We start from the raw sequence: 7,739 nt of genomic DNA, 5'->3' as shown, positions 1-7,739 counted from the left end.
GGATTGGATGCCATCTTCTGCCTCCACCAGCACTGCACACAAGTGGTCCACTTATATCCATGCAGGCAAAACACACACATACAAAATGAAAATAAATGTAAAATTATTATAGACACGGGGCTGAAGAGATGGCTCAATGGTTAAGAGCACTGGCTGCTCTTGCAGGGGACCCAGGTTCCATTCCCAATGCCACATGGCAGCTAACAACAGTCAGTACCTCCAGTTCCAGGGGAATCCGACACTGTCTTCTGACGTCCTTGGACTTGGGTGCACTTATATATGCAAGCAATACACTCATACACACACACACACACAATAAAAATAAATAAAATTGTTTCAAACACTTCACATTTATTTCCTCAACTGAGATATAATTTTATTTTTTAAATGATTTATTTTTGGGGACTGAAGAGATAGCTCAGCGGTTAAGAGCACTGACTGCTCTTTCAGAGTTCAAATCCCAGCACCCATATGGGCTAACAACCTGTAACTCCAGTTCCAGAGGGTCGGGCACTCTCTTATGACATCTGAGAGCATTGCACGACCCGGGTACACTCATACACATGCAGGCAATACACTCATATACATAAAATAAAAATAATACATAAAATATTTTTAAAATGATTTACTTATTTTTTATTTGTACAAGTGTTTTGATTGCTCTTATGTATACTGACGTGTGTGGTGCCTGCGAGGGCCAGAAGAGGGCAACAGAGCCGCCATGTGGATGGTGGGATTCAAGAACAGCAAGTGCTCTTAACCCCTGGGCCACCTCTCCAGTCTTAGGATATGATTTTAAAAGTGTCATTATTTCTCCCTCACCATAGAAAATAATCTTTGATTGTCTCTACCTCATGGTTTCACATGGGTTTGGGATATGCGGCCTCTTTTTAAGTTGGCTAGTGACGATCATCTGTGATGTATAATCAAACACTTCTCTTTGTGGCAGTCTTCTACTTTGGTACTTCTATGTGAACAAATGTGGGAAGTTTGGTCACCCAAAGCAAGTTCCGATGGGGTGGGTGGGGTGGAGTAGGGCAGGGCGAGGTGAGGTGGGGCTGATGGAGAGTGCCTGGGAAACAGGCTCGCTCACCCTCGTCTGGCAGCCGGAGTGAAACTGGGCTGCGCTCGCTGCAGGCACAGAGCCATAATAAGTGAGCAAAAGTGTGATGCGGGCGGAGCGCTTAAGCCTGTGTGTCTCAACTGGGCGTGGCGGCCGACCGCGGGGTATCGAGTGAGTATCAAAGGCTCGGGGATTCCAAACTCGGGGCCAGGCGCGCTATCTGCATCTCTCTACATTTCAAGCTGGCACCGAAATGCCATTCCTAGACAATGTTTTCTCCTTGAGCTCCCCCAGAAAGCGGTACTGCAGTCGGAATAGAGACACAGGCCTGCAGGCACCGTGGCAGACGCCGAGTCTATAGTTTCCTTAAAGAACGTGCCACTTGGACTCCTTGATTAAGCTACTAGGCAGGTGGTGGCGAAGAGTCCGGCCTCCCGTAGTTCAGTTCTGCCGCGTGGAGCGGTTTAGACCGCAGACCCAGCGAGGGTGAGGAAGCTTTGGCTCCAGGCTTCGACCGGAACACAGTGGTCAGTTGCCAGCCAGTGCGCTGGGATCGCGGCGTGGAGCAACCCGGGGTCCTCCGCAGGCTTCCGGCCTGCCTGTACGAGAGCCCCACGCGGAGAGAAGCCGAGGGCAGAGAGACGCCCCTAAGGCGGGCTCCGAGCGGTGCCATGGGAGGGCCGAGCGTGAGTGGTAGAGAGTGGAACCAATAGAAATCGAGTCTTCTCCGGGCGTGGTGGCGCACGCCTTTAATCCCAGCACTCAGGAGGCAGAGGCAGGTGGATCTCTGTGAGTTCAAGGCCAGCCTGGTCTACATAGTGAGTTCCAGGACAGCTGGGGCTACAGGGAGACCCTGTCTCAAAAAGAGCCCCCCCCCAAAAAAGAAATCGAGTATTCATGGAAGGGCGGGGCCTGTCAAGGAGGGGCAGGACCTGAGGGAGCAGGGCGGGCCCGGAGGGCGGGGTCGTGCTGGGAGGGTGGGGCCTGAGCTCTCTTCTGGGGAGGGGCCAGGCGAGGACAGGCGGAGTCCTGCTGGGAGGGAGGGCCGAGCGCTCTTGGGGACCGGGCAAGTGAGGTGAGGCGGTGTCGCGCTGTGGGGTGGGGCCTGAGCGCTCTTAGGGGGCGGGGCCAAGCGAGGAGAGGCGTGGTCTGCGGGGGCGGGACGGAGAGACCAGAGTGCGACCCCAGGGACTGGTGCGTCGGCGGTGGACGCCGATCTCGCAGGCCCATCCGAGGCCCATTCGAGGCAGCGTCGCGGCCCAGGCAGGTAAGCGACGGGCGGTGCAAATGCCCTGTGAGGCCGCCCGTCCGCGGCCGCTCTATGGTTGGGGAGGTGGGTGTCGGCCTGCTCGCCGCGGGCCCCGCGCACGGGGGGCACCGGGCCGGGCTGGGGCTGCTGGTCGCCCTCCGCGGGTTTAGGCCGGGGGCAGCGAGGCGTTCGCGGTCCGGTGAGCTGAGGGCGCGCCCTGTCGCGGAGAGGAAACGCGCCTCGCGGTGCTCTTGAACCTCGACGTGCCAAAGCGGTGCTTTTAAAACCGTGTCTATGTGTGAGTGAGTGTGCGCTTCGCTTTCTACCTGAACAGTAGTGAAAGTCGCCAAGTAGGCTCTTAAGAATCTCATGGTGGGATTGGGGTAATTAGCGCACTGGAGCAACCAGGATGGCAGAGGATGATTAGATTATGAGTCAAAAGGCTCCGCTCTGGAACCACATACCAACCATGATCATACCTCTGGCAGGTTAAATCTTCCGAGCCTGTTGCCCTAAGTGCAAAACTGGGACGCCCATGGGTGTTCTCACGGTCAAAGAGGAGTGACAGCGTTCTGCAAATGTCAGGCATTATTTGACTATACATACACCTGAAGCAGGTATATTCTGTAAAACAACTACCAAGGCGTTCTGTAAACGTTTACCCTAAAGCTAGTGATTCACCTATTGCGTCTTAGATAAAGCGCTAAATTTCTGTTTACTATGTAAATAAGTTGCTTAAGCTCCTTTCCCCCACAATTACCATTGTTTGAAGAGAGGTCTATTTTTAACTGATTCACGAAGTTTACTAAAATAACACAAATTATCTGTGTGGAATCATTTACCATGAAGTTTGGTAGCAATCAGAAAATCTACTTTGCCTTAGATAAGCAGTTGTAGTTTAAGTTATCTATCTGGTAAAGTAAGCTGGGAGTATTACTTCAATGTAAGACTTACTTGTTTCTGTAAGTTGAAGAGCCTCTTATAGGAAGTTCCAAGTCCTCTAAAACAAAGTTAATATATGGCTGTATGTTTTTCATAGTCTTTATTATAAGACATTTACCTTCTTTACTTTGGCTATGTGTGGATGAGCTTGGGGGTGTGGAGATGGGAAGTTAAAAAAAGAATGGCAGTTTGAAACCACGTGGTTTCTACTAGGGAGTCATTTCAAAGGCAGAAACTGGGAACTGTAGTAATTGTGCCTCTTAGCCTTTATTTAGTCTGTGTTGAATGTGGCAATCGATTTTTTTAGATGCAGAAACAAAAAATATTAAATTTTTGGTTGATGGCAGTAGGCAGTTTTCTTTTTTTTTTAAATAAACTTTGAAAAAATGTTTTTATTATTTTTATTTTATGTGTATGCGTGTATTGCCTGCATGTAGGTAAGTGGACCCGGGTCGTGCAAAGCCCTCAGAGGTCAGAAGAGGCTGTCAGATCCCCTGGAACTGGAGTTATGGACAGTTGTTGGCTGCCACATGGGTGCTGGGATTTGAACCCGTGTCTTCTGCAAGAACAACCAGTGTTCTTCGTTTTTTTTTTTTTGCTCCGGGAGCTGAGGACCGAACCCAGGGCCTTGTGCTTGCTGGGCAAGCCCTCTACCACTGAGTTAAAGTCCCAGCCCCACAACCAGTGTTCTTAACTGCTGAGCCATCTCTCCAGCCTGTCTTCTTTTCTTATTTAAGCTTTTTTTTTTTTTTTTTAAATTAGGTCTGTGGGTGTAGCTCAGTTAGTGGAGTGTTTGCCTTTGCCTCTTATGCAGGAAGCCCTGGGTTCAATTCCCAAACTGCATGAACTAGTCATGGTATTGCGTGACTGTAATTCCAGCATTAGGAGGACCAGAAGTTCCAGGTCATCCTAGACTACACAGTGAGTTCCAGGCCTGGCACAAAGTAAACAGAACAAAAATTTCTCAAACTGTGGGGCCAGAGAGTTGGCTTAGGCAGTAAGGGCACTTGCTGCCAAGCCTGTAGACCCAAGTTGGATTCCTGGGATCCATATGGTAGAAGAAGAGAGCCAACTCCTGCAAGTTTGCTCCTGACCTCCCAGCGTGCCCTGTGGCATAAGCCCCCCCCCCAATAAATCAATAAATAAAAAGTATTTGTTGTATGGGTGTACACATACATCATGGCTCATGTGTAGGAGTCAGAGGACAACCTTTGTGGGTTCCAGGGATCAAACTCAGGTAGTCAGGCTTGATGGTAAGCACCCTCACCTGCTGAGCTGTTGACCCTTTTCTTTTTCTTTATATCTTCTTTTTTCTAGTCCTGAGGGCCTTTTTCATAATAGGCAAGCAATCTACACTGAGCCACATCCTAGCATACAATAGACCATTTTCTAACACTGGAAAATATATTACTTTTAAATAATCTGAAGTCATTCTTATGTTATAGGCAAGAATTTTAGAACCCTATATACTAAGATTGAATCAAATGGAGGACTATATGGAAAATCACTAGTAAATAATAATTTTGTGCTGCTTTAAGAGTTTTATTTGTGGCCCTGGAAAGATGGCTCAGCAGTTAAAAGATGCTGCTCTTCCTGAGGACCCAAGTTTTCTTCTGGCCTCTGAGGGCATCTGAAAACATGTAGCATACACTTACACAGACATACCACATAAATAAAAATAAGTCTTTAAAAAAGTTTATGTGTGGACTGGAGAGATGGCTCAGTAGTTAAGAACACTGACTGCTCTTGCAGAGGACCTGGGTTTGATTCACAGCACCCACATAGCTGCAGGTCATATATACTACTATATATTTTTTTTAATTTTTAAATTTTACGTGCATGAGTGTATTTCCTGCATGTAATACCCTTGGAGGCCAGAGGAGGGGGTCAGATCCCTTGGAACTTGGAGTTTCAGACAGTTGTTAGCTACCATGTGGGTGCTGGGAACTGAACCTCAGTCCTGCAATTCACTGAGCCACCTCTCCAGACCCTGAAACTACTATATTTTTTTGAGACAGGGACTTGCTACCTAGCCAAGGCTAACCTTTAACTTGTTATGTAGCCCAGGCTGGACTGAAACTTACCTTCTCCTTCTTAGATCTCCTGAATACTGGGATTAGAGGTGTTTGCTACTATTCCTGGCTAAAACTGCTTTAAAAAACAACTTTTTGTCCTCCATAATAAATGCATTGCAAATTTGCAACATGTTGATTTTATGGGTCTAAAACTTTACATTTGTATTGCTTAATGGGCAACTATTGTATCCCAAGGCATAGTTTTAGCACTTACATTGCAGTCAAATGTGAGAATGATATAATTCTGCCCAGGAGATTATATGCTCCCCCTATAAGTGGGCTAAGTACTGAAAAGCTGTTTCAAAAGCTGATTAACAGTAAGATTATCAACTAGTGTTCATGGGGACTTATTCCAGTGCCAGGCATAGTATTCTGAATTTGTTACATGTATTAGCTCAGTTAATCCTCATGCTAGCCACCACCAAGGGATGTTCTTATTTCCCTCTCCTCATTAAGGTGCTTAGAGAAGTTGAGTAACTTGTCAGAGACCAAGCAACCCAAGGAACAGAGATGAGATTCAAATCAGGCCATCAGGCTCCAGTGATACTGATCTCAACCCTCAACCTCTGCTCTATATTGAGTTTCAAATTCTGTAAGACAGTGAAATCCAACAGATATTTAAAAGAAACAGCTTTTATGAAGAACTTCAGATGAGACAGAGAGAGAGACAGAGAGAATGAGGAGGAGGAAGAGAAGGAGGGGTAGGAGGAAGAAGAGGAGGAAGAGGAGGGACAACAGACAGAGAAACTGGTCTTGCAAGATATAGATGAAGGCATGTCCAAGCTACAATTTAATTATACTTTGTATATGAAAACTTTTTTTTTTAAACTAGTGAATGACATGGGATTCTTTTTGTTTCTAAACTCCCAGCCACTTAGTAACTACAATGATGGCACCATCTTAGCAATATAAGAGGTATTTATTTTTCCATAAGAAGTTTAAAATATCTGTTCTCAAACCACCGGTTAAATGTTTGAGTTTTATGTATTTGTTTTTATTTTTATGTGTATGAGTGTTTTGCCTGTATGTCAGTGCACCCGTGCATTCAGTGCCAAGGAGGCCAGAAGAGCGTTGGATTCCCTGTGGCTGGAGTTACAGATGGTTGTTAGCTATGTGGGTACTAGGAACCCAACCTAGATCCTCAACAAGAGCAGTCAGTGCTCTTAACTGCTGAGCCATCTCTCCAGGAGAGCCCCTTAAATATTAGATTTTTGTTTGTTTGTTTTTTGTTTTGAGACAAAGTCTTCCTGTAGCCATAGCTAGCCTGGAACTTGCTCTGTAGACCATGCTAGCCTTGATCTCACAGAAATCTACCTGCCTCTACCTCCTAAGTGCTGGGATTAAAGGTATGCACTATTATGCTTAGCAAATATTAGATTTTATGTTTTTAATATTTTATTATTTTTGTTTTATTGTATGAATGTAATGCCTGCATGTAGGTGTGTGCATCCATGTTGTGCAATGCCTGAGGAAGACAGAAGAGGGTGCAGACGTCAGATCCCCTGGAACTGGAGTTACAGACAGTTGTTAGCTGCTGTGTGGGTGCTAAGAATTGAACCCTGGTTCTCTGCAAGAGCAGTCAGTGCTCTTAACCACTGAACTATCTCTTCAGCTCCCCAAATGTTAGATTCTAAAGAAAAGAAACTACATGGAATGTGGTGGAATATGCCTATAATCCCAGTATTTGGGTAACCGATGCAGGAGGCTAGGAAACTGTTGGCTTGTCTGGGCTGAGTAGAGAAGTCTGTCCCAAAACAACTAAAATAAATAAAGCCACTATAGTTTCAGTGTGATAACACAGATATAGAGTTTGATGGGGAATAATGAAAAAAAATTACTTGTGGTAGGGGGGAGGGTTGTAGAAAAGGTACCATATTTGAATTTGGTTTTGAAGGATGAATAGTTTGCTGAGCTGGAGAATGGTATGAATGAAAATCAGGAATCTGTGTGAAGTTTGTGGTCTGTTTGAGAAATGTGTTACAGTCACTGAAGGTCAGAGGTATAGAGTTGGGTGGTGGACTAAAAATAATCTGGGTAAAGTAAGTTACACAGCATGATAACATTAGAATAGCTGCAGTTGTTAGGTAAGTGTGGGAGTTCAGGTCCCCTTATCTGGAATTTTAAAAATGAGTGATTAAGTCCAGTTTGGAAAAAAAAAATCTTTCTCTGTAGGCTATGATATTAAAGACCCTTTTAATACTTGAAGTACCAAGTTTTTTTTTTTTAAATAGCATCAGTGGCCAGGTGTGGTGGTGCATGCCTTTAATGCCAGCACTCAAGAGGCAGAGGCAGGTCTCTCTAAGATCAGGGCTAGCCTGGTCTGTGTAGCAAGTTCCAGGCTAGCGTGGCTACAGGGAGACCTAAAGACAGAAAAAAAAAGAGAAGCCAGTCAACTAACCAACAAACCAGC

At 45.8% G+C, this 7,739-nt stretch overlaps 1 protein-coding gene across 3 annotated transcripts in view; it reads left to right on the top strand.

The window, feature by feature from the left end:
* The first annotated feature begins 1,204 nt into the window (after positions 1–1,204).
* Dennd2c (DENN domain containing 2C) overlaps positions 1,205–7,739 on the top strand; it is a 90,178-nt gene continuing 83,643 nt past the window's right edge. Inside the window, exon 1 of one of the 3 annotated variants that reach the window (XM_029563998.1) lies at positions 1,205–1,234. The gene's annotated coding sequence lies outside the window, so the exon portion shown is untranslated. Of the gene's footprint in view, positions 1,235–2,198; positions 2,331–7,739 lie in introns of those variants that run through there. The other 2 variants (XM_008834002.3, XM_029563999.1) reach the window with 2 other exon arrangements.

Source organism: Nannospalax galili, unplaced genomic scaffold (assembly GCF_000622305.1).
Source record: "Nannospalax galili isolate Female #2095 unplaced genomic scaffold, S.galili_v1.0 scaffold475, whole genome shotgun sequence".
In the NCBI taxonomy this organism is placed as follows: Eukaryota; Metazoa; Chordata; class Mammalia; order Rodentia; family Spalacidae; genus Nannospalax; species Nannospalax galili.
The sequence above is the reverse complement of the archived record's forward strand: the minus strand, read 5'-3'. Positions and strand labels throughout refer to the sequence as shown.